Consider the following 24,698-nt stretch of genomic DNA (forward strand, 5'->3'; position numbering starts at 1 on the left):
CTTAATCTTGTCTAATAAAAAGGATCCTTCGGGGGGCCATCCTATCTGAAATGTTGGCCATTCAGAGGCACACAAAGTCTGCCACTTTCCTTTCTTCACCTCTACCGAAAAATTATGGGCTCTGGCCCGAACTTCGGTCCAATGGCTTAGGGTAAGGGAAAGAGGAGTCGTCACAGTTTGTCCCATTGTCATCCGTCAGAGAAGAAGAATAGACCACAATACAGAAACAGTTAAAACTCCATGAAACACATATACGCATGGGCCACCGCGAGCTCGCTTCAAAACCGAAACTTCTTCAGATGGCAGTTATCACCAAGGGAACTGCCGAAACCGAGTGAAGGGGAGACAGAGTTTGCCTCTCCTTCCAGATGAGCCACCAGGGCGTCCCCTAGGGCTCATGGACGCCGGCTATTAGCACGTCTGCCTAGCCAGAGGTCCGATACAGATTCCATAATAAGCCGATTCTTACGGCTTTCCTCCGATAATGGCCCACAAAGAACAAGGGACAAACAGACAATCAAGCTCGAGCTTACCTGGTACCTCCAACTCCCGATGTTCTTGTGGTCCGGGGCGAGTGGAATCCCGGACGAGCCCCCAAATGTTAGACCTGCGCGGTCTCCTAGGAGTTTCGACTCGCCCAGGAAACAACAAGAGTCGGAAGTCGATGCAAAACGCAAGAGGTTTATTGAAGGCCGGTGCACCGGGGTTCCTTGGTCCTCATGCAGGAGGTCGAAGAAGAAAACCCTTTTGGGCGCGAATATGTCAGTTTTATAGGTTCCCACTTCCCCGTATGTAAATTATAGATTTGGTTGTGTTCTCCTGCTGATTGGTCCCGGCTTAGGCTCGGACCAGAGAGGGAACTTGTCCCCAGCTGCCTGATTGGTCTTTGACAGACACCCTTTTTTACATTTTGTTATCTCCCTCCTTCTCCCCAGCTGCCTGATTGGTCTTTGACAGACACCTTCTTTACATTTTGTTATCTCCCTCCTTCTCGGAAGGGGGCCGGACATCCTGGAAATTCACCCATTGTCTAAGAAGCCCCTATTGTCTGGAGAGTTCTTAATCATTAGCTGGAACAATGTCCCTCGAGTCCCACAGCACTACGTAACTGCTTAAACCTTGACTACCTTTTATTATTTGCAAACTGTCATGAATTAAACAATAAAACAATAATCATTAAACAATTATTATTTTAATTAATGTATAATTATAACTGTTATGTTTTCTAGATAATTATGACATACAATATATATAATCTATAATCTATTTTATGTAATAAAACATATAATAATATGTAATTATGATCAGTATTATAAAGCATACATTCTGTGCTAAGGTTATTGCATACTGTAAATTTTGCTAAAATTGTATTTTAATTAATAATTCAAATAGCTATAATAAATATATTTGGTTTTACTTTCAGCATTTATTTATTCTGAGGAATGTTTTTAAAGTATGAAAGGTTTTTTTAGAGATTTTTATTTTTAAGAAAGTTTATACCTTTATATGGATGAGGTCTACACGCTTAGCAACTTATAGTAAATGGCATCATGCAATCTGATAGCAGTTACTGAAATTACTGGCATTATAGTTAAGACAGGTTATCCAAACATGATACTCAGACAATCTGCAAGAGAAAGTCCTAAAATCCTCCTTACAAATATAAATCTCTAAGCCCCACCCTGCACCCTTCAGATCAGAATCTCTGGCAATATGGCCCAGGAATCTACAGTTTTAATCATGCACTCCCCAGGTGATTCTTACACGTATGAATACTCAAGAACCATGGAGCAAACAAACCAAATCCTAATAAATGTACCCTAAACATCCAACCTATTCCCCAAATGTTAAATATCATACAGGGATAATGTAAAAAGCCTCAGAAGGAGATAAAAGAGCAATCAGAGAGGTAAAGGGGTAATTACTGATAAAAAGTTTCTTTGCCAGTATTCAGAGTTAATATGTAAAAGACTACATAAGTGAAGTATAATATAGAAATGGAAAAGAGTTTTTATTTGGTATAAATACACTACAAACCACATACATAATCAGAACAAATAAAAAATACATTTAATGTGTGAACAAGGATAATTATAGTCCCTCAATCAGTCTTGGCATATGATACGGTAGTTTAAGTTTGATATTTCTGTTTTGACAGTAGATGTATAAAGGAGATGAAAGGCAAAAAAACACAACTGATTTCTCCTTTTTTATGTTAGGTTAAGTGGGTAATGGCATATGGAAGAACTAGAATTTAATCAAAAGTCATTTAAAGGAAAGCGCTGGAATTATTCACTTTTTACAGGTACTAATTATATTTTCACTTATGCTTCTCAGTATTTCAAAATAAAATTGCTCTTCATTTTTATGCCAAAACATCTTTACAAAAATTGTTACAGATTATTTCCAATACCTTTTGCTCAGCCATTTGGCATCATCACTATTCAGGCAACAGTGTTCATATGGTAATAGTTAAATTTGTTTTTCACTAGGGCCCTCTCATCCAAAGTTTTCGTTTCCAGCCTACACATGCTGAACTCTAGAAAGTGTTTTAATTATTTTATTTAAATATGGTTACTTCTAATTCAATCAATATCAGATATGTTGCCTGCTTAAGGAGTGGACCTTACTCTACAAATATAAGATCCTTTAGATCCTATTTTTCAGGTTATAGTTAACAAGACTTGGGTTTGAGTTTCAACTCTGCCTTTTCTTAGCTGCATGCCATTAGGAGAGTGTTAACCTCTTTGAAACTCACTTTCATCATCTTGGTTTGTGACCCCCGGAGTTTCCCAGATGAAATTTGAAACTGGCCCCCATCCATGGAGGGCAAGGAGAGACTGAAGAAAGAGGCAGACCACTCTATATTGGTAGGTGGTAGGTTTAAGAAGCAAGGGAACTTACATGAAGACTTGTCTTGCACGGCCACAAGAAGAGTAAATTTCCACACCCACCTGCCAGAATCTTAAAAACATATGGAGGTCTTAATAGGGTTCAGTCACATACTGTCCAGATGGTCTTAACAACACATTGCTCTCTCAAGGGTCCATCCTTGAAACTGGCTCCTGCTGTGGGAATGATGGGCAGAACATACATTCTGAAGACAGGGGAGGGGATGGGGAACATCTGATTGCCCAGGTGCAGCTCGGGGGTCAACCGGCAGTCACATCTTCTCGATGACCACTTTCAACACCTCATCTCTAAAATGAAATAACACTTACACTGCATCAGTGTCAAGATTTAAAGGAGTTGATTGAGCGCAGAGCAGAGCACTTGACACATACTGATCGGGTATTATTGCTGTCTAACAAATAACCCCAAACTATAGAAACAAACATTTCACTTTGCTTCTCATGTTACAGATTTAAATTTGAGGAATGCTTGGCTGGGCCATTCGCCCTAAGGGTCTCTGATATGGCTGCACTCAGATGTTGGTTGGGACACAGTCAGACGAAAGTCTGAATGGGTAGACTGTCAAAGACGGCTCTCAAATGCTACACTTGGAGTTGATTACAGGCTGGAGGCTTAGCTGTTGACCAGAGTGTCTACTTTTGTAGCATTGTGGTATCAGTATAATCAGACTTACTACATGGTTTCTGACTTCTCTCAGAGTGAGCTTTCCAAGAGAGCCAGGTAGCCAGCTTCATGGTCTTTTCTGACTGGCCTTGAAGTTAGAGAGCTCACATCTACTAAACTCTATTAATTATAAGAGAGTCACTAAAGCTGGCTCAGGTTCAAAGGGAGGGAACTTTAGACTACAAATCTTGATGGGGCAAAGTTCAAATAATTGCTCTTAAAATCACCATATAATACTGCAGATCTGAGATATGCATAGGCCATGAAATTTAGGTTAATTTTCTCTCAAGTTTTCCTATTTATATACCAGGAGTATATAATATATTGGAGGTATATATGTATGTATTTATATACTTTACTTATTATATACCTTTATAAATAATTTATACATAAATTCTCCTAATATCTACATCTATTGGTCAGGTATAGATATTGGAAGTATTCACTTACAGGTATCAAGTATTAAAATAGATTATTAAAAGATTGGTATATCTTCCAGAGGATTGATTTTTTAAACATAGGCGTTTAATTATAGACAAAGGCACTAACTAGAAGATGTTAAGATCTCTGGATGTTAAGATGCTAAGATCTGTAGTAATCTAAGCGTTCTATGAAACTACATTCTGAGAAGAAAACATTATAAACAAAGAAACTTCAACTGTGACTTTCAGATATTGCTTTCCAAAAGAGCAAGCTGAAGATACCTTGTAAGGATTCCTACCTTATATCATGTATGTTCTTTTTTGTTCCACCGTATGTTAACTTTCAACTTTGATTTGTACCCTAGTGTTCTAACACCCTAATTCTCCATGGAATTGCTAGAGTCATCAATAAACCACAGAGATTGAAAGCAGAGCTACATGTTTCCTTCACGAATGTGATACATTTCTAGATGGTAATCTAGCTTGCTTGTCTCCCATAAATTCAAAATATGAGTATTCAGATTTGGAGCCTTACCTGCGATACCAGATGACTATGGGGCCAGAGCTGCCCATCATGAGCTGGGTATCATAAAATCAGCCAGGCCATAAAGTCCAGTGGGCACAGCAACAATCCTGTGTATGAAAGGGAACAAAGTTTTATTTGGTTTCAGACTTGAGCAGGTTCAGAAAGAACAAGCAAATTACATGAAGAGACTCCCCTGAAAACCATCTCTGCTGTACCAATGCCTTTCACTCAGATCATACCTTCTAGATGTTGACTGCTCTGGCGTATGCTGAGATTCACCACCCAGATCTCCCTTCAGGAACAGAGGACTCATTATCCCACACACTGTAATGTCCAGCTCTCAGCTGTCAGCCCTTTTGGGGATTGCCTTAGCTGGATAAAGCTTCCTTTCCTAAGATCACTCCCCTCCTTCAGCAGCCGACATTCAGTGACCACTGGCAGAGGCATATAAATATCTGGTTCTCTTGTCCCAGCTCAGGACAGCTCTCAGGAGTCTCCTGGTCTTCAGTCTTCTCTGCAGGGCTGGTGGAGGCACTCCAGAGATACTGCATCACAGCTCCCTTCTCTGCCCAGTCGTGCCTCACCCCTTCTCCTTCCACAGATACTGTCCTCAAGAGCACACCCTAATAAACCTCCTGCATATTAAATGCCTTTAACAGAGTGTGCATCCTGGGAGACCCAACCTGAAACAATTATGATCAACTGACAGAGGAGGAAAAACTCAGGTCTGGTCCATGGATGGGAAGATGTAATACATCAGGACTAGCAGGAAATGTACTGCTGCCACACTGCAGCCTTCCACAGAGGTGTCCTCAAAAGACTGAGGTGAATGAGATTGTCTGTGTTCAAAATTGTGAGCAGTACAGTTTATTGTTTACCATGTGTGGTGGGGATAGTGGTTTGAGTTATGAATACACACTGACGCCTGTGCCTGAAGGAAAAACGATCAATGATCAGAAGTAAGGAAGTCTGGCGAAGAAGCAGGTAGATGGAACTCTGGAAGTGGCCATAGAGTATGCAAATACTTATGTCTCGTATGAATGCCCCCTGACATGCATTCATCACAAAAGATGCACTCAACAACCAACTGGACAAGATGATCCATCCTACTAGTGTCAATCACCTTATTTACTCAGCCCAGGGTGGTTGATGCAGTGAGTTGTGAATGATGTGGCCATCGTGTTAGGGACGGAGGCTATACACGGACTACCTAGCATGAGTTTTCTTTCATCAAGAATGGTCTAGCTACTGCCACTACGGAGTGCCCTCCACCAGAAGCAACCACCCCTGAGGAGACTAGCCAACCATCTGATGCCAACGTCCTTACTTTGGGCCTTTTCCACCTTGTACAGTCTTTACCAGACTTGACACCTGGGTTTTCCTTTTATAGCTACAGAGTCTCCTCCAGCACGACTGTTAGAGGATTTACCTAATGCCTGCCTATCGACATGGTATCACATACAGCATTGCCTCACGCTAACAGACTGGTTCTTGTTTTTTACATTTTAAGATGTGCCCTATTACAACTCAGATAGGACAAAACACTGAGCACGTGCCCCTTGGCATCGAGATCTGGTTCTGAGAAGAGAGCGGGTGCAGCGCTGGGAGCGGTCCTTCCTCCTCCCTAGGGCCACGGATGAGGTAGCCCCGTCTTCTGAGGAGTCTCCAGAAGAAAATTCTCTTTGGTCTGGGAGCTGGGTGGCATGTTTTCTCTTCTAGCTCTAATGCCATATTTTCCTCATTTTCACTTTCAGTGATGTCATTGAAACATTCAGATTTCATCATCTCATTCTGCAGGGGAATGTGTCCACACCCTGTAATAAATTGAGTGTAGAAAGTGTCATCTGTAGGGTCCAGGGAGACTCTTTTCACCATGGAGAACTGCTCAAAATCCAAGACACCCTTACAATAAACTCCACGAGGATCGGACAGAAAGGGCGAGCTAATACACCTGCTTTCAGCCTCCTGAAGCTACTGTCTTTAAACACAGGCTCTCACTTTATTCCAGCTACTTCATGGCCCTTGTAGCCCAGTTGGTGCTTTGGATTCTTGGTGAGTAACTACAGTGCTCACTGTCTGAGCTCCAGCGGCAGCACAGACCCACTTCATTTGCCTCCTAGACTTGCTGTGAGGTGCCTGCCCCGAGGCCTCTCTCTCTCTCTCTGTGTCTTGTGCTCTGTCTAAATTCAAGCAGTCTTTATTCAAAGTTGAAAAATGTACCATACTGCACTATTGCAATTTTTTTCTGGTACAAAACACTTTGAAGCTGGTGAGAAGGCAATAAAAATTTGGTTTTTGAACCCATGACTATAAATTATTCTTGGACTTTGCAAATGCAGAATTTCAAACTGCATTTTCTTTTTCTAAATTACCTAGACTACTTGAGGTTCCTGAAGCTAAGGAACAGCTAAGAACAACTAAGGAAGCTAAGAACAGCTGTTCTACAGGAAGAAGAAAGGGGAGGAATCGGTAGCAAACATCAAGGGATTTCCACATACTTCGGGGCATCAGTCTAGCTCTTTCTGTAACCAAAAAAATAGCTCCTCACCAGTGTGGATGGCTCTCTTACCAAAAATCCCTATCCTGTGATAACTATTAACCATCATAACATTTGCATAGCAGTTTGAATTTACAGAATGATTCGCAAAAGGAATCTTGTTACCCTTGTGGGTTTCATCCCTCCCAAAATCATTATTTAGATTTCAAAGAGAGCTGCACGTGCATTTATCATATACTTGCCCTCTTCTGTCTGCTTCATCTTGAAAAGAAGAATTCTTTACAGACCAGTTTTACAGCAAAAGAGACATAAGAATGGGTACCTATTCACAGAATTCGTTAGACTTATTATGCACCTCATCACTCAGAAGCACTTTGCCTGAGTAGAATAGATAACGATAGAATAGAATAGGACTGCCTGGCAAAGGCACCAGTCAGATACGGCATCTTGTGAGGATGGCATGTAGACCTCCAAAATATGTTTTTTATTCTGAACCCTGAGGATAAGGGTCTAGGGTCACTCCACCGGGCACACAACTAGACTGTCTTGCCACATTTAAGGGAAATTCAGAATGGACCGTGGAGGAGAGGAGATACTGATTATGGCTTTAGGATTAGTTACAGCAGTGAGGGCTACAGCTCATTCAACTAACCCTCTTTTCTTAAGTCCTTGCAAGTTTGGCCACTACCTTGAAAGGGACACTGTAAAGGGAATGAAAGAAACCGAGGGGTGGAAGGGATGAAGAGTAGCAGATACCTCTTGGGCTCTACCTCAAATCCTCTCTACATCTTACTCCAAAACTACGGTGGTGACCAGTTCTTCGAAGGCTTCAACCAGCTTCCCACAGGTGCAACCTGACAGCACTTGACTCAGGCCTGTGTTAATATCTCTCAATTCCTGTCTGGGTTTTTTGCTTTATGTTTGGTTTTGGGTTTGATGCACCTGCATGGGAAGTCTTTAAATACTTATACATCATTCAAAACTGCAAGGGAGGATCAGTGAAGTTTCCCTTGACAAATGAGGGGCAGAAGCTAAGGATAGATATTCCTTTTGATACCCAGTTGATCAATTCTGAAACACATACGAGAAAGCTCTTCAGAAGGAACCACAGAACTGAGTGTGGCCAACTCAGTCCCTGCATTGGCTTTTCCTTCTTCCTGTTCAACCCTCCACCATTTCTTCTTGCTTTCTGCAATCACTTGCTTCTCGTTTTACATCCATACATGAATTAACTACCTATACAGAAACCTTTGTCTTAAAATCTGCCTTCAGAGAATGTCTAAGAAAAATTACTATTAGGGAAGCCAAGGCCATGGTAAGCCAGAATGAAAAGTTTCTGAAACATGAAAGTGTGAACCACTTTGAGGCATTATATTTCTACACAGGGGCCTAGGAAAGTTTACGTCAGGACTTACCCTGATTAAATTAGATTTGAAGCTTTTAGAAAACTATTTCATTCTCATTACATCTGATTCTAAGCCTGGAAACTATTCTCATATCAAGGTCTAAAAAATCCAGAATATGAGGTCTCCAAGTCTGGAAGGATTTCAACCTGACACTCCCATTTATGTCACTGGGATGCGTACATGAAGATCCAAAGACGATACTTGGCTGGCCTTTAAACAAAGGAGGTCTCCTTGCTGTGGCAGATAAGCACGGACACACATCTTCTTTTTCTGATTTCAAAACACTTTCTACTCATCTCTGAACATTTCTCAATAAGGCTTGAGAATCTGCTGCCCTAAAATAGAGCCAACAAGATGGGTTTGAGGTCAAACATTGTTCCCAACTTCCTCTGAGTGGCACATTTTTTAAAGCATTCCACTTTGGTATACAAATGTTTCCATGTTTTCTTTGAATAAACAAATTTTAAAACATCAAAGACTCTATGTTGGCATATTAGATTTAAAGATTAGATTAAATGTTTAATGCAAATATGATTATCAACAAATTTTAATCATTGAGATTTTTAGATTGGTCCCAAATATGAAACATTATCATGCCTGAAAATTAAACCTGGGTATTTAAAAAATTTTAAATAATTAAAAAAAGCACCTCTCCCTCTGTACATATGACTCCCTTACCAAGCAGATTTGGAGGATGCTGAAATTTGTGTACATTTTCAAATTAGACAGTATTGTTAATTGCATTAAGTTAATAATCAGAAGTTATAAGCTATCTTCAAATGTAAAATTTATCATTTTAAAATTAATGTATCCTCTGACTAACCTGAATTTAGATGAATAATGATGGCGATGATAAAGATTATTATTGCCAGCACTTACGGAGCACTTTCTATGTCCCAACATTTTGCTAAGCACTACATATATTATCCCACTTAATTCTCAAACAACTGTATCAGGTAGATTCTGATGGCATCTCCATCTTGTAGCTGCAATTACACAGGCTCAGAGAGAATTAAAAGTTCCACAGTAATACCCAGCTTGTAAATCATGAAACAGCAATGAAATGTATTCAAATAACCAAATTAGAGGGGGAAAATGGCATCATATCTCTCCAAGATATGCTTGAGTAACAGTGGCTTTCAATTTAGAGCAATGAGATAAGATTAAATGATACCAACTGATACTCAAAATAATTTCAGTTCATGTTATGGATCTACTGAAAACCCACTGAAGAGTCACTTTAGAAACTGAGATTCTTTTTTAAATGAGTCATAATGTGTGCAGTGACATTGAACAATTGAAAGTGTCTTTAAACTGTATATTTCAATTATGAAAATACAGTGGGACTTTATGTATTTGCTGTGGGACTTTATGCCCTACTGTTGAATCAAGAGCATCTGTTCCTAGGCTTTAGTGAACATGTCTGTGGTCATATTACCAAATGCTAAGAAATATATAAAACTTTTAGCTTCATTACAAATATCTTTTGCCCTGCACTGTGGTCACACCAATCAACTTGCATTTTGTGTCTCTCCTCACACTGCCATTGTGTTTGATGAAAGTGCCCTCGGGCTCCTTAAGTTCACTTAGTGAAGGGGATTTCTGGACCCTCTGTAGAATCGTAGGGGCTTTTTACAATCATCCCTTCCCAGCTGTTCCCTCTCCACCTGGCCTGGTTCCAAGGAGATGATGCAAGGCTGTGAAACGGGACTGTGCTTGGGAACCAGCTGAGGGGAAAGGCTGCCGGAAAGGTCACAGAAACTTTCACATAAACAGAGCTGTGACCTGACTGGCTCTGGGTTAATGGGGTTAGAGGTTGTTCTTCAACTGGGGACAGACAAACAGTGCTCAACACTTTCTGTTCCAGATCTGCTTCCCTGTCACTTATGCAACACTGGGAGGTGCCTTTGACATTTTCTTTCCCTTTCTTATGACTATGATCCAATGTCTCATTATAAATTATTTCACCAAGCGATGGATCTTCTCGTACTGCATTCAGAGCAGGCCCTCAGCATAACTTATGAAGCAAGACAGATGAATCTACTGACGCCTCCTCCCTTTGACATCTTCAATCACTTTTCTTTTTCTGTTGGATTTTAGACATCCCAAAACTGCCCTCATATGATGTCAGAGTACCACTCTTAAGTCTGGTCTCCCTGAATCTTATCACAGCCAAGATGGACTTGGGTGCTGTCACTTCCTTCTCATTCTATCACCTCAGAACCTGTAGTCTTTAATTGGCATGTAAATGTCAATATGAGTTCATTTGTTAACTGTGTTTAAATTTTGTAAAGACCTTGTAGAAATAATCTATTATGTCGAAAAACAAAGCTAACAGGATTCAAGCCACATTTGGACATGGGAGAGGACTCTATGTGTGAATGAATATATAGACTTTCTCCTGTCCTTCGGCCATCATTGCCCTCTCTGCTTTGTGGTTTTGTCATTATAAATTTTCGCTACCCCTGAAGAAGGCTAAAAACATGTATTAGAAACTTCTTAACGTGTAATTCTCTTTATGATGTTGAGTCATTTTGTCTACTGCTTGGCATTTGTGTTTTGGAGGAATTCCCAGGGCTTTGTAATCCAGGTGTTAGCCCTTCCAAGCCTTCACCAGTCTGTCCTACTTGTTCAGTTCAATCCCAGCTATAAGCCTTCCTCCAGCTTCCTCTTTACCAAAATAAAAACCAGAGTCAGGGTAGGTAAGAGTGAAAGATCACAGAAAACTAGAAATAAGTCCTATTCCCTCCAAAATTCTTGGCGCAAACTAAATTGCTATGTAAAATACTAAATTAAAAGTATGGTTTTAATTAATATCCTGACTTACTCTAAGGGAGTATTCTATATTAGCCAGAAATGATCAGTTATCCTACAATACAAAATTTACTTGGAGCAGTGTCTTAAGCCCGGAGGAAAGAGTATAGAACCTAGGGTCAGAAAAAAGGGTGTCCTGTTACCAGCTCTGCCATGTTTAGCTGTGTGGGCTTGATCACATTCGTTACCTCTCTGGATCTCAGTTTTCTTAGAGGTGATATAAAATTTACCTAGCGAGATTGCTATGAAGTTTGATTAAATTCTATGATATAGTATGTATAAAGATCCTTGTTTTGTAGCATAAATTGATACTTTAATTTTTTTAAAAAAGAAAGAAAGCAAAAAAAAAAAAAATCAAGAAAATCAGCAATAAACAACCAGCCAAAGGCAAATAAATATGTGTCCTTAAGTGTTATGTGATAAACAGTATGTCTCATAGTGTGTGTCCCCCTGAGGGACATACAGTTCTTCAGGAAAAGTGACAAGTCTACCCATACAATATACAAAACCTAGGAATGTGTCAGACCAAACTGCCTTGACTTTCTGGATTCCCCTGCTGTATCATGTCTCATTACTTTTGCATAAACCATTCCTCCCACCTAGAAAATATTATATTTTCCCATCTTAATCTCCTGAAGAAAATAAGGCACTTGCACATGCACACAAACACACACACACACCCCAGCTCACTTCTTCAGTTGTGCCCATGCTACATACCTCAAGGACTCTAAAAACGGGGTAAACTCCCATATGGACTTTCATAAATTACCTTCAGTAAATAAAACATCTGTTGAAATTGTATGTAAAATTATGTTTATATGTGCCTTGGCACATTTTTTTTTTCTAAAAATAGGATTTGTATGTTTGATCACAATCTCATAAGGGTCTATGATCCAAAACAACTTAAGAACAATAGTTGCAGTTCTGGGTGCAAATCGCCACTGTACTGCAATATTGTTGGTGGCAATCAGGGCTTATTAATCTCTGCTTTCCCAGCCTCTACTGTGTACTAAGTGCTCAAAAGGCATTTGATGGGTGATTAATTGCCTTTGCAGAAGAGCATTCTCAGGGTACTGGAAATTACGCTCACGGTACTGTACAAGGAAGAGTGACAGTCATGAAACAGAAAAGTCCATCCTTGCACAGCTGCCATGAGATAAAATTCGGTTGGTGCAGGTTACAATTTGCTAATAATTAGCGATTTTCTACATACAAAATTAATTATAGCATCATAAAATCCAATAGAATTTCTTCCTAATTCTCCTCTGATCTGCATTCTGTTGTTTATTCTCATTTGTTCTGATAAGGTCCATTGTCTCTAATGTTGCCTCATAAAGGGTAAGAAATAAATCAATGGTATTTAGCTTTTCTAAACATCTGGTCTGGCAAACATCCCAAAATTAATGTTTAAATCTGGGTGCAGTACGTGTGTTTTGTCTTGTCTTAGGGAACATCTCTGGAGATAGGAAATGAGGGGTAGTGATGGCCCTTTAATATCACTGAGGAATTTGATCTTTGGGTAGATATTGCTCTATAAATACTGTAGGTTTCCATTACATGTTATGAGGGTCAGTATACAACAAAGGTCAAGGCTGATCAGTTTGAAAGCTTCCACTTAGGACACTCCTTTGTGTTTCAGATTAGAGGTTAGCAAACTTTTCCTCATAAAGGGCCAGATAGTAACTATTTTAGGCTTTGCAGGCCATGCAGTTTCTGCTGCAATCATTCAACACTGCTGTTGAAGTGCCAAAACAGCCATAGACAACATGTAAAGAAATGGATGTGGCTGCGTTCCAATGAAAGTCATTTACGAAAACAGATTACTCTTTAATTCAGATTTCTAAGGTTAGGTCAGAAAGAACCGTGCAACTTCTTCCTGGTTCTCCTGGGATGGAGAATTTAATTAAGCGTAGTGTCCTTTAACTCAGATTTCTAGACCCTCCATCTTCTGACACTAGACTGCTGTGTCCCCCCTCACCCTGTTCTCTCTGTTCCATGCATCAGCAGCTCCTACACTTGCCTTCTGTGACAGTGACCCTGGTGAGGGTGGGAATGATGTGACAGCTGCTGCTTGGTGATTAGGTATATTTGGAGAGTGAGAGGAAAGAAGACACAACAATGATTCTGGGATTCCAAAGTTGGATAAATAAGAGGTGATACCCTTAGTAGAAAGGCTAAAGTCAGATGAGGGAATTGACTCGAAAGAAAACATGAAGATGCAGTATATAACCATTGCTATTGTGAAATTCCTTCCTTGTGTACACGCTCAGTTCCCTGCTCTCTCTCATTTTACCGTATTAAACTGGCAAAACCCCAATCTTGGTTAAATTCGACTCTGATGGCTCTGCTCCTCCCCGCAGCTGAACATGGCTGAGAAAAGAACACAACTTTAAATGCATGTGCCCCGCTATCAAACAGGTCCCTAATGTAGCTCAGCGACAATGTATGTTTCCCTAATCCATTAGCTCTCCCACACTTCCAGAGGACCATTTCAAACCTCCTCTGTCCTCATGCACCCAACACCTCCTCCCAATCATCACTTCATCCGTTGACCTTACTTCCTGTTTAACAGGGAAATAGCAACCATGAAAAAACAACTCTCAAAAGCTTGAATCACCACATCTAACCTCCTCTCAGCATCTGTGCCCACGTATCCTTCCTAGCTTGCTTCCTGTTATCCTGTCATTTTGTACAACCTGTGTTCCTATTAAAGGTCCTTTGTATATGAAGTCACATGGCCTCTTGCTTACTCGAGGCCATAGCCCCACAATTGTTTCTTTTCTTTTGCATCACCAATTTTCCCTGTCTACCAATAACTTCTACGCGTGCTATTATCTCTCCAAAATTAACCAAAGAATCCTTCTCTTGCCCTCACAGATCCCCTTCAGCCATAATTTCATTCTGGTCTTCCCTTTAGAAGTTGTTTCTACCCTCTACCTCAATGTCCACTCCTTCTCTGGTCCTTTGCAGGCTGCTCCTTAGCTCACCAACCTCTACACATTGGAGTGACCCACAGCTCAGTCCACATACCTCTTTTCTCCCTGCACACACTACCTCAGTGATTCATCCAATTTTGTGACTTTAAATACCATCTAGATGATGATGACTCCCCAGTTTACAACTCATCCCAGGCACTCTTCTGAATTCCAGACACATACACATAACAAATTAAGCATACTGCTTAATTTATATTTCCATTCTGATGTCTAATTGGTATCTCAATCTTATTGTATCCAAAACTTAATCCCAAACACAACAATCAAGTCAAAGTCTTCCCAGTTTCAGTTAATAGCAATTTCTTCCTCCTGTATCTCAATTAAAACCTTGAAATTATTTTTCACTCCTCTCCTCAGGTTTCACATCTTCCTGTTATCAAATTCTACAAGTTCTACCTTCTAAATAATCCAGAATCTCACCTCATCTTCCTGCATTTATTGCTCCCAACTTTTGCAAAGCTACTATGATCTCTCTACCAAATGATTGCAATAGTTTCCTAACAGATGTCTCTGCTTCCACACTTGGACCCATGCTCTCCAGTCTAATCTCAACACCAGTCATGACATGTTGGTTCCTCTCTCAAAACCGTCCATTGAGTTCCCATCCCATCAGAGTCCAAGCCGTCATCTTTAGAGAGGCCTATGAGGCTCTTGATATCCTGGCACCATCATCTCCTCCCTCAGATCCTGCTTCTCTGCCTCTATGGCTCACTCTGTTCCAGGAATACTGGTTTCTTATGAACCTTATGAAGGTTCCTTATGAACCTTCCAGCCATGCTGCGGCCTCAGAGCTGCTGCACTCTGTTTCCTGTGTCCACAGGGCCCTTGTCCCAGAGTGTCTCACTCTCTCACTCCCTTCAGGTCTTTGTTGTGATATTACCTTCCCAGTGAGGCCTTCACTGACCACCTTACTAAAAATTGCAAGCCGCCCCGCTCCATACGCTGACACCCTTTTCTGCTCTCGTGTTCTACTTTTCCCCATAGCAGATGGCACCAGTGGGCATCATTTCTGCCTCACCCTACTCCATGGAGACGCAGATATGGCTGTGAAGCTGAGGCCAAGTCCTGTTAGGGCTGCACACCACTGGTTGCTGCAGCAATGGCTGGAGTAAAAAGTGGCCCAAGAAGGTGTGAGGCAGTGCATGTGATGCACCCAATACAGATGCCAACTGGCATAATTATACCCAAAAGTCAGCCTGAATTTTCCAATCTGTCTGTTTAAAACACTGCCTCTCTCTTCTTCTTGAAGTGATTGTGTGGAAACAGATTTGAAACAGATTTCCATTTCTTTATCTGCTTAACGCTTTCATCCAGCTCATTGATCTTCCATTCCCCATTTTTCTCTTTTTAAAACTTTTTAAAATTTATGCTCACTTTCCTGTACCTTCAGTACACATGTGAAAAATGTACTTGCCTTTACTGATGTTTCTCTAACTTCCAATGCACCAGTTTGTTATGCCTTGGTAAAGGTGACCTTTTCTGTGAAGGAGCCAGGCCATGCATAATTTTGGTGGTATGTTTAGTTATGTCTTTGTTGGGATGTCTTAACAAATGGATTTTTTAACTCCTATTTTGACAACTTGGTATAACTAAGTAAATGTGAAAAATATATCCCTCAATATGTGTGTTTGCATATATACATGTTTTCAAAAATAAAGGAAAATATATAATATTTGGGAATAAGACAGGAAAATCATTTTCACAAGTTACAGATGTCCTGATAACTCATAAGTGGTGAAACTATATAAGGTCATCTCTAATGAGTGAAAACATTTTTGATTTCACACTTCCCACATCTTGTACTCTGTTTATAAGAATTGCTTAAGATGTTTGAAGATTTTAAGAGTTTTTAATGGTTATTTAACTATCAAAACTAAATAAATACATCTTTATACAGTTTGGTATTGCTAAGCTTTCATTGGACAAAATGGGACTTTGAAATCCTTTTAAGTTAATAGCTTAAAGACATTTCTCATAACTCAGAGCCCTAATTATAAATTCTGTTGTTTTGTTTTCTAATCACTGTAAAGAAATCCACCTTATATCTTTTCTTCATGGCAGATGTTTTGTATGGGTTTGATGATATAATTAATCTTAGAACAAAAACAAAACTATTTTCAGAAATGTATTCACTTTTTTTTTTTTTCCCGCGTTTCGCGGGCCTCTCACTGTTGTGGCCTCTCCCGTTGTGGAGTACAGGCTCCGGATGCGCAGGCTCAGCGGCCATGGCTCACGGGCCCAGCCACTCCGCGGCATGTGGGATCTTCCCGGACCGGGGCACGAACCCGTGTCCCCTACATCGGCAGGTGGACTCTCAACCACTGCACCACCAGGGAAGCCCTGTATTCACTTTTTTAGGCTATTTCATGGATGGAGTTCAGTAGAGTAAAATCATAGTAATTTAAAAAAATATTTTTCAGCTTTCAAAATACCAAAAATCACTAGGAATTTCAAGTCCTAAGGTCATGGTGTTCACATTAAACCACACCACCTTGCCTTCCATATCAATATAGAAAGGAGATGGAGAGACCAGGTAAGAATGCAGGTACTGGAACCTGGGTATAAAGTGGGGCATGTGACTCTGGCCTGACCAATCATGATGTCAATCCAGTGGTCATGGTCACCAGTTCAGCTGTATATATGTAGCCCCAGCAACCCTAGAATTTTTGATGCAGAGGCTTACAAGAACTTTTTCATTCCTATAAGGCCCACTGAATTGGGATGTTATGAATTCAAGGCTATGTAAACATGTCACCTGCCACATGGAGAACACCTATCTAGAGTAGGACAGAATGAGACCTACAAAAACAAGTGGAAAACAATGGGGAATCTATAGTTCTCTTCTAGACACTTTGCTTCCCTCTCTATACTATAGCCTGTGCTATAGCTGGAGAAAATGGGACAATAACAGATCAAGTGATAATCTGGAAGAGTGAGAAACCTGAATTCCCTCCAACCCATACAAACTGGATTACAGCCCAAGTTGGACATGCTGGGGATCCAGGGACCAACCTGCACATAGATATGTGACAACCAGAGAGGATCAGGTTCAAGAGGGCAATGTAAGGATCCTGAACTCACCTCCTCCCATGGACATACCAACTCTACAGCCACCTAAGAGAGAAACCCCAAAACTAGCTAAGCAACTCCCACACATTGGATGAACAAGAAAAACCCACATCAAAATGGGTAGGAGAGGCTGAGACACTATCTCATCATAAACCTCACCCCCAGCACAGCAACCCACACAATCAGGTAGTAGCTTACAACCCCAAACTTCTCCTGAGGAGCGAATGGTTTCAACCTCAAATATGGCAGCTAAACTTTTAAGACCAGGCACCTGAGAGATGACACCCAAAACATCTAGCTTTGAAAGTCCACGGGGCTTGTGTCCACAAGACCCACAAGGCTATAGTGAACTGAGAACCAGTTCTTAAATGGCTAGTGAGGACTCACCACAGCTACACCCCCCGAGCCAAGTGCAGAAGAAGCTGACTGAAACACCCAGTCTTCCTGTGAAAGAGGTCTATTTGCTTATCCTCACAGCTGCAGCCCAAGGGCAGGCTTCTGATTAAACACACATCTAAATGCTCACTGTACAGAGACTTTGGAAGGCAGGTGCCGTCTTCACGCTCTCCCTCTGTGTGAAGATACGTATTTTGGTCTCTGCCTCTTGTTCCTGCTAATATATGGTCTTTGACCTTTGTTCCTCGCACAGAACTCCTAAAACCCCTGTAATTTCCTGAGTCATAAGAGCATCTCTTGTTTCAATGAGGTGACTCTTGGTGGGCTTCTGGTTGCAGGATGGTCACCAGAAAGACCAAGCCATAATTAGAAGTTTGGAAATTTCAGCCCCATCCCCCCATTCTCCAGAGAAGGAGGGGGCTGGAAAATCAGTTAATAATTAATCATGTGTACATGGTAAAGCTGCTGTAGAATTTTCTGAAGTATGATTGGTGAACACATCCACGTTCCAGGAGGGCAGTGCATCCCAGCTCCGTGGGGATAGAAGTTCTGTGCTTGGGGCCCTTCTGGCCCTCACCCTCTGTATCTCTTCATCTGCTGTTCATCTTTATCCTTTTGATCATATCCTTTATTATATAGTAAGCCTGTAACTGTAAGTAAATGAATTCTTGAGTTCTGTGAGTTTTGTAGCAAATTATCTAACCCAAGGAGATGGTTGTGGAAAGGCTGTTTGATAGCTGGTTAGTCAGACAACCTGGGGCTTGTGATTGGCACCTGAAGTGGGGACAGTCTTATGGCACTGAACCCTTAACTTGTGTGATCTGACGCTAATTCCAGGTAAGTAGTGTCAGAACTGAGTTGAATTGTAAGACACCCAGCTGGTGTTGGAGAATTGATCATTGAGGAAATAAACCTACACATGTGGTGTCAGAAATGTTTTTAGTGTGATGGTCACGTGAGAGTAAAGAAAAACAGTGCATTTTCCCCCACATGTCAAGAGATCAAGAGAAAGGAAGTCTTGGTTACATTGCTAGAAACCTGCAATCTTTTACCTGAATCTTGCTTGTGCAATAATAACAATAATGTTTCGTAATAATCCCTTTGCTTCTAATGGGAGTTGGAGTTATGTTTGTGTCACTGTCAACTAAAAGAAACTGATTAAGAGACAATGTAAGAAGTTCATGAATTAATTTATTAATAAATTTACATGTGATTAAGAAAGAACTCCCCACCACAGGGAATATGAAAGGGATCTGAGTTGCTTTTTAGTATGATTCATGATCTTCTAATTAAGCTGTACTTTAATGTTACACAAAAAAAGAAAGTAAGGAGGATTCCCAGGAGAGCATGATCCCTTTCTGACTGCCAAGAAAAGACACTCAGTCAATATGTGTGTGATTCATTTTGAACACATATATTGGTATTGGCTGGTTGTAATATTGGATAATGCTGTTGGAACATTGTTCCCTGTATATAGGAAGTGGGATTGCTAGTGAAAGGCAAATGCTTTTACAAAGTTTGCCATTGTGACTGTCACATTCCTGAGGATAGAGTTGTGTCTCTCAGACAAGTATGTGAAGGGTGGTCATGGAGAAAAACAAAATTAAAGTTATTCTGCTGAGCTCTAAAAGGCAGAACTATAAATAATAGCTATAGGGTGTAAGATTCAAATTCAATAAAAAGAATGATTCTCTTGCATTCTTCATCATTAGGAGTGTTCAAATAATATTTTTCAGGGATATTTAGAGCAGACTCTTGAATTGAGTAGAACAAAATGCAGATCATTCCTGCGTTGGTTTGGATGAGTTCTACAGTGCTTCCAACTCTAAACTTTAAGTATCCTACCCTCTAAAATCCACACATGACTGTTCAGTATGCAAATTATTTAATAGTAACACAGATATCTGAATAACTAGCATTTTCCTACTGTTTTATATTTGTATAAAGCACTCTTAGTTGTATGAATAACTAGTATACTTCAAATCAATGTACTTTATTGCTTTATCTTTAGAGACACCATGTCAGATGTTTAAAACAAGTGGCTGCTATCAAGAAAACAGATCTCAAAATACAAGAGATAAATCACAATGACCTCCTTATTTGGGGCAAATTTCAGTTGCAATAGAAAGGAAAAATGGAAGTGTGGGAAAGTGTCTTTCAGAAAATTAAATTTTCCCAAAGGTCATTTTAAATTTTAATAATTTAATCAACTACCTGATTCTGATTTCAAGTCAAGAGTCATAGAGGTCCATTTTATTACAAATAGAAAAACTTGTAGTCATTCAAACGTTGATGGCAGAGAATAACATCATTAACTGTGCTAGACAGGACACAGGAGCCAAGTAAAGGAGAAAGATGCAATTTATGTCCCTCATCAATTTTAGAGTGTTTTCCCCTCAGGATCATCCTAAAGCCAGAATTGGGGAAATATTTCCTACTTTTGCACATAACGATCTCTATTTCATCCCTTGCATGCTCTGTGTTTATCTGAAACTTGGTTTCTGTCTAAGTGTCTAAAGAAAGACCTTATTAGGCTGAAATACATTTTTGCAGGCACTGATGTGACCCTTGGGTTTTGAGTTACTATCGACCTAAGGGCAGAGACTATAGGTAATGGACAGAGAAGGAAAGACAGGAGAGCATGGAGCTGGCCTACTGTCGTTGCTCTATTCACAGTGAGGACTGAGCCATTCTAATCCCCTTGGATTTTTTTATCTACCAAAGCAGCTTGGGCCCATCAGCAAATTGCAGTGGCATATGGTCCAGGTTTACGAGTAATCTGGCACATGATTAAGGCAAGGGGGATGTTATCCTTCAGCAAATACTGAAAATATTGTAGGAGAGTTTTGTGGGGTTTTAAAACGGATAAAATTATAATTATTAAAGATTTCCAGGAATCAACAATTTGGATTTTGTCAAATTAAAATTTTCTTAAGATATAGGAAGTTACTTCAAAAAAGAAAAATCAGTGACCCAAGCGTTAAGAAGTAGTAGCCCTGTTTGTTTGCTATTGAATCAGTAGCTTGGATACTGTTCGCCAGGATCTAAAGGGGGCTACACACAAGGCCTGGGTTTCCATGAGGACCAGGTTTCCACTTCCCTACAATCAGTTCCCCATTGTAGTTACAGCTGTCCTAAGGTTCCAAGGATGAAGCAAACAATTTCAAAGAGAGGTGTGACGTGGAGACAGGTAGATGGTGTCTAATATAACCTCATTCATGTTTCGCAAACTGGCTAAGTCTTTAGGTAGAGAGGTGGCTCTTGTCCCTGGGTACACACTAGATTCATCTGGGGAGAGTAGAAAATTCTTTCCCAGAGATTCAGATTTAACTAGACTTCAGTGAGGCCCAGGCAATGACATTTTCAAAAAGGTACCCTAGTGTTTCTACAACAATTGAATTAGAGCAACAAGCATTGAATTGGGCAACACTACAAGGTGCCCAGTGGCACACAAAAGTGTAGGATAAAGACTGAACACATCTTTCTGGAAAATCCATCTTACTCAAAGATTTCACTATTTTTGTTCCTCTTTAAAAGTTATTACGAGATGTTACACTTATAATTCTAAGACAGATATGAATACATAGTAAAATACAAATTCACATGAGGTTTTCAGGTAAAACTGTGCCCCAATACCCTAAGAGGAGTATGCATTTTTCATTCATATTTTCCTTCATTCATTAGACAGTTTCGAAGAGGTAATATACATAAGATATTATGCTTCCATTGAGACTACTTCAGTGCCATAAATTTCTCCATTTATTTGCTCATACACAACAACCTAATAACTACATACTAATACTTATCTAATGATCAATTTATGAACATATGTATGTGTGTGTATGAGTTTATCTTTTAATCAGTAAAACACATTTTTTAAGAATCCTTCAGGTTAGATTGCATCTATCTCCAAATAAGTTTAGCAGTTACAAACACAGTTATATAAGCCTGATTTAGATTCTAATTCCCTCACAGATTATTTTGCACTTACAACTGTCAGGATGCTAAGTAACAAATTGAGCAGCAGAAAGAAAATAAGTAAAATGTTTGTCTCATTCTGCTTAATATTGTAATGCTCTTTAGAGCCACAACATAGCATGAAAAAATTGTCAGGTCCTCTGGTTGTTCTGGGCATTATATGCTTACTCTATCAAGTTATTTCTCATTGGATTAAAGCTAATTAGTCCTACAGAAATTCATGACCACATAATTCAATCTCTGTATGAAGGGGGTTCAACTTCCCTGAACCTCTGTTCTCAGCACCATATCACAGGAGAAACAAGTCAAGTTAAACTCCAGTCTTCTAGTCTTTGACCTTAAAAACAATATCAGCACTTGCTTCAGTAGAGTTCCAGCAACTTCTTTTACCAAAGACCTTCTGTACTTCTCTCCCATTTTCTCTTCAGGGTTAATTAAGGAAAATATATTTATTGATTCATCTTTACTACAGCCTCCAAGGGAGACAAAAATAGGAGTTTTATTTTACTCTCATCAAAGTTATTTTTGCAAAAACTCCTGCTGGGTAAACCAACCTGTGACCCCTTAGCCAGCTACAGAATCACCATAGCAACAGAGTCACCTCATCATTTCAAGACCCCTGAACTGTCAGGGCTTTTAGGAGGGCTTTGTATCCAGCAGCACAAACTAGACAGAAGAGCAGACATGAGCGATTCATGGCTTTGGCTCTGTTGAAAAAAAAATCTCAAGTTTCATTTAAAAATATTCATGCCCAATACTTACATTATTTGAAAAACACCACAACCGTAAATCAAGGAAGTGTCACAGGAAGGTTGGACTGCATCCTTAGCATTGGATCAAAATCTTGGGAAGGCTCCTAAGTTCACTGATGGGTTGGAGGGGGAATGAGAGATCTAGTGACACCAAAGTGGTTTCAACATTGAAAGGAATCAAATTACCTCCACTATTTGGGAAAATCAGGGTGAATTTTGATGACTTGCATGGAAAGTTGCTTAGATGGGTAAGGGCTATTTTGCAGTCTGTGGATTTTTAAAGCAAGAAAGCAAAAGGATCCCAGCATGAGGAAACGGTAGGCTGCACCAGAATCAGTGTAAAAGGGTTGGAAGTGATTTTCATAGCTTCCCCATGAGTCATGTGCATTCTAAGGTTATTAGAGTGAGTTTTGGAGAAGGAAGGAGTTACTTATCCCCAGCAAAGATGTTTCCAGGGCTGATAGAGAATGAATTAGAGCCAAGTATAGAGTCAAGAAAGCCAAGATGCAACTAAGGTACAAGGTCTCAAGGCGAACCCAGGAAAAGAATAAAATGTCAGACTTGCTTAAGATAAATGGGTTTGCTGATAGAGATCACAGCCAAATTCTCCACATGCCCATTTGATACAGTATAATATTCCTATGAATTAAATGACTTAAATTATTTTGTGTGAAGATTTCTTATTCATGACTCAGGATTTCTGGGAAAAGTGAATACTTTAGACAGTGATTATCACTGGAACACAAGAGTTTACAAAATCAAAGAAAATCCAGGAAAGGCACAGACTAACTAGAAACCACAGTCACACCCTCCTTCAAAGGTAAGTGTAGATTTGAAACAGGAGAAATAACTGCACTATTCACTGAATTAAAAAAGCATCCTTGTCATTCTGCCCAGAGGATCCAAGTTTTACCCAGGAAGTTGGTATCCCCAAAAGCACTTGTTCAGAGTAACTGAGTAGAAATTTTGTAGTGGTTATTAAAGTACAAGGAAGGCATTCTCTCTTTCTAAGAGTTTAACTAATCTTGAACCTGGCACACCCCTTCTAGGATTTCTTACCAATATTCTGCTTAGAAATCTAATTTTTAATCAGAGCTCTAGCTTCAAACTATTGTCACACTATATTTCTTCCCACCAAATAAAACAGTTAAAAGCAATAGTGGTGGCAATAGTTGCCATTTATTGAGTGCTAACTAGGTGCCAGGTGCTTCTGGAAACTTTGAAGCATAGTTACTAATATAACTTATAATTTATAGATGAGGAAGTTGAAACCTAAAGAAAGTAAACAACTTACCCAAGATGGCCCAGCTGGGATCCTAACTCAGGGCTCTCTGATTTGAGAGCTCAGGGTCTTAATTATTCTTTTATATTGTCTACCTCCCAGGAACCATTTATTCCTCTCTCCCACAAATACTTGTGGCACACTGACCGTGTGCTATGGAGTGTTTTGGATACAGCAGCAAACAGAATACTACAAGTTCCTGCTTTCTTGGAGCTTAGGTCTCACATTCTGCACATATATATCAGGTGCTATTAAGTTCACCAGGAATGAAGAAGAGAACATGGTAGAAAGTTAGACAAACTCCTCATCATCTCTGCCCGCCTCCCAAAATGCAGACAGAACTCTCAGTTACACTTTTTTCTTCCATATGCTTATGTCCAAGCTGGTCTTCTTTTCTTTTCTCTTAACCAGTCCTCTTACCCTTGTCAACCCTTCCACTCTCCTCATCACAGAACGGTCCCTTGATTTCAATGTCATTGTGAAAATGTGACTCTGATGATATCATACCTCTTGGAGGCTTCTTGGGAGTTAGGCTGAAAGGCAGCATTTGTAGCTTCAACTCCACTTGGCGACACCAAATCTTTGTTTCTCTAAATACTTGTAAAAATATGTCTGGCTATATCACTCCCATCTTCTCCATATTTTTGTCCACTTCGGTTATCTAATTTTGTATTTGGTTTAAAGTTCTCCTCTTTGCTCTAAGTTTTATCATAATAATTAGGGATTCCCACATGCATGTGGAAACACCAATCAAACAGCACCTCCTCTTTGCTGCAGACACTCACCATAAGCACCAGACCCCACCAGAGCTGATGCACCTCTGAAATCTTGAAGTTCTATGTCCACTCTCGAAGCACAGTTTCCTATTCTTCTAGCTTTCTTATTTGTACTATTAACATCTTCGTTTCTAATCCTTAACTAGACTTGAAATTTATTGACTGTTCCATTCTTGCCCATCTATCAGCCTCCTCCTGTCCCCATTTC

At 40.0% G+C, this 24,698-nt stretch overlaps 1 long non-coding RNA gene across 1 annotated transcript; it reads right to left on the bottom strand.

Moving 5' to 3' along the window:
- Nucleotides 1-1,360: 1,360 nt before the first annotated feature.
- Nucleotides 1,361-22,703, bottom strand: LOC137223850 (uncharacterized). The gene is made up of 3 exons (XR_010943100.1): nucleotides 22,443-22,703; nucleotides 4,534-4,631; nucleotides 1,361-3,200 (listed from the first exon to the last, which is right to left on the bottom strand). It is a non-coding gene; the product is annotated as an uncharacterized lncRNA (long non-coding RNA).
- Nucleotides 22,704-24,698: the final 1,995 nt, after the last annotated feature.

This window comes from Pseudorca crassidens, chromosome 4, assembly GCF_039906515.1.
Source record: "Pseudorca crassidens isolate mPseCra1 chromosome 4, mPseCra1.hap1, whole genome shotgun sequence".
Taxonomy (NCBI): Eukaryota; Metazoa; Chordata; class Mammalia; order Artiodactyla; family Delphinidae; genus Pseudorca; species Pseudorca crassidens.